Below are 3,536 nucleotides of genomic sequence, written 5' to 3' on the forward strand. Positions count from 1 at the left end.
TTCATTTCATTAGGTTAGGGTTTCTATCAATCTGAGACAATGACATTTTCACTATCAAGAGATGTGATCAGATTATTTTTCCTCTCTCTATTATCTATGTGTCTCGAGTTTTTTGGCTCTTGGGGTTATGATGACCATTGTCTTTGGTACTTTCTATGGTCGGTTGTCCTATATTGACTTTTCCGACTTCCTGACTACGTGCAATTTAATCATAAGATAAAATGTCACATATAAGCACACACACATACACACTTGCACGCATACATATATATATATTTTATACTATATGTATATCATTATTATAGTCATATATCTATTTTATTCATACTCCTATGATTTTGCATCGACTATGAGGTTTTTACCTTGTCGGCGAGAGTGTGGGATGTTACGAGAAGTCCTTTTGAGTGCACCCTAAAACAAAATTTAAAACAACATTACACTCCTCTATTGTAAAATGAAAAAGAAGCATCACCAAAGTACCAGACAATACACTATAGTGGGCATGTTGAGAGGCCGATATAAATTCGCTCCTAGGTATACAATAATTTTAGACATACAACTATTAGTGGACTGGGCGAGACCCTAGGGTCCCTCGCCCAGACGCGCCAGCCTAGGGCGACGCGCGAAGCCAGAAAGTTGGGCTTCTCCCTGAAGGCCCAACTGGCCCATTAGAAGGAGTTAAGGGCGCCAAGCCCAATCCTCGAATCTATAAATAGGGAACGGTTACCAATTGTAAGGGACTCTTGGCTCATTTGAGAAATAACAACTTGAAATTCAGTTACTTTCTCTCTCTAAGCGGTTATGCTCTCACTCTCTTTAGATTCTCACTTCACAATCCTCTCACTATGGGTACTGTACCTCATCTCTATGTTCTTGGATAGAACATTTGGCGCCGTCTGTGGGGATCGGTAAACTTCGATTCCCGGACTACGTGGATTGTGATTTGGTTGAGAGAAGTTCGATTTTCCGTGCAGTTCTCTTCGGTTTTCTAGAATTTTGGTATAATTCTTAGTTCGCTTGTGAAGTCTGATGGAGACACGTCGTCGGAGACGTGACGGAGAGCAAGAGCAGCGGCGCGGTTCCCCGACGCGTCGCGTAAGAGGCAGGCCACGGCGGGAACAGGTTCGCCGCGACGAGTCCGAGCGATTGACTCCCCCTCCACCTCCACCGCCTCCACCTCCTCCTTCCCAAACACCTCCTTTGCCTTCTCTGTCGTCCTCACCGGAGCAACAGAGGTCACCAACACACTCGCCGGGAGCCTCGCGGGGAGAAACACCGCCGCTACAAGCTCCGATCACCGGTCGAGATTGGCAACGTCTGATCCGAAGTGTCGATGACATTCGACAGCGGAATGATTACTTACAGGAGTAGTTGGAGTATTATCGTGTCGAGCAACAAGACGAAGGAGAGCGGGAGGCCGTGGCGGAATTTGAGCCGTTCTCAGCGGCGGTAAGAGAGGTGGCTATTCCGGATAACATGAAGAACCTCGTTATGGAAGCATATAGTGGCAAGGCCGATCCCAAGGAGCACCTGCTGTATTTCAACACAAAGATGGTGATAAGTGCAGCTTCTAACGCGGTGAAATGTAGAATGTTCTCGTCAACTTTTAAAGGCACAACGATGGTGTGGTTCACGACTTTGCCTCGCGGATCTATCACGAACTTTCGCGATTTCTCGTCAAAGTTCCTTGTTCGGTTTTCCGCGAGCAAGAGTAAGCAAGTTACGATAGAGGACTTATACAACGTGCACCAGTCAGACGAGGAAACTCTGAAGCAATACGTGAAACGATTCAGCGCCGCGTCTGTTAAAATTGAGGAGTCAGAACCGCACGCTTGTGCGCGTGCTTTCAAGAACGGGTTACAACCAGCAAAGCTGAACAGTAAGTTGAGCCGAAAGCCAGCTCGGTCGATGGTGGAGATCCGAGCGCGGGCAAACACTTACATTCTGGATGAGGAAGATGATGCTTTCAAACGAAAGAGTGCAAAAACGGAAAAAGAGGGCGATCAGAGAGATGCATCGTCAGAAGGAAAGCCAAGTAAAGAGAAAGGAGAAGGTGGTAGGCAGCGAGATAAGAAGATAAAGTCCGCGGAAAGGACTGCGAGGGAACCGTTGTACCCAAAGAAGGAAAGCTTCGAACGTCGTCGCCCATGGCATCAGACCGACTCCCGCCGGCGTGAGGAGTCGGGGAAGAGTCTAAACGCGCATTTGACAGAATTACTTCGGGAGGTCAAGGCGACGCATGCGGTCGAGGCGGACGAGAAGGGAACTGACCCGCCTCGAGAGGCGGTGGACAAAACAAAGTGGTGGGAGTACCACCGCTCGACGGGTCACGACACCGGAGACTGTTTCACTTTGAAGAACGAGATTGAAAGGTTGATTCGGGCGGGACGCTCGTAGTTAAACGACCGCGGTGACCGTTGGCGTGGAGAGCGACAACAGGGGAATCGATACAAAGGGGACCGCCAGCACGATGATCGCAGGCGGGATGATCGTCGTCGTACACCGACTTCTGACAAGAAAGAAACACTAGCAAAAAAAGAAGAAGGGGGCGGAGGAGACCTTCAACAAAGATCTCGAGCCACAGGTTGGGACGATAAATACGATCGCGGGGGGTTTTGGTGGAGGTGGCGACACAGCTTCGGCGAGACGAAGGCATGTAAGAGCGGTGACGTCAGTGCGAGAGTATGAGGCCCCATTTGGTTTCCATCACCCAGATATCGTGATATCATCAGCAGATTTTGAGGGAATCAAGACGCATAAGGACGATCCGGTGGTGGTAATTGTAACACCCCGATTTCCGGGTGTCACTATAGTAACTCAAAAATAAACTTTAAGCGGAAAAGCGGGTATTTTTTTCGTTTGTTTGTTTTCTTTTTGAAATAAGACACTTTAAAGATAAAGACGTAAACCCAGCAATATAACCTAACCGATATACATCATATAAACATGTACATCCTCTGCTGTACCCCAACGTCACGCGCACCGCAGTGACTCCCAAGTAGTGTGCCCGTAGGCAAATATTTACAGATCCAGAAACGTGAGTGACAAAATGGCCTAGACAAGACCCCTACAGTCCGACTAACTCTCTGTGATCCTCCAGCAAAAGAACCACACAAAAAGCTATGCGTCGAGAACCTACCCTGTCCCAAAACAAAACGAATCAGAGCTCTTCACAAAATATGACGCCTGCCTAAACCTACCCTCCAGTACCGCTCAATACTCCTCCTCCTCCTCCTCGTCGCTCGCGAAGTAGCAATCGACGTCAGTGTCAGAGTCCACCATGATTATCTCCGCGTCCAAGTGATGACCCGGGTTTATATGATGTTTTTAGGGTTTTTCCTTGTAGGTTTTGAGTCTTTTTCTTGTGCCTCATGTAGTGTTTCATGCATTCTCATGCATTTTTACTTTTATTTGTGCATTTGCATTAGTTTAGTAATTTTGTAGTTTTATAAGGGCTTTAGTTGCATTTTATTAGACTTTAGGAGTCTTAGGCAATTTCCACTTGTTTTGGAGCCTTTGTGCAAAACTGACCTTTA

Source organism: Lotus japonicus, chromosome 6 (assembly GCF_012489685.1).
Source record: "Lotus japonicus ecotype B-129 chromosome 6, LjGifu_v1.2".
Lineage (NCBI taxonomy): Eukaryota > Viridiplantae > Streptophyta > Magnoliopsida > Fabales > Fabaceae > Lotus > Lotus japonicus.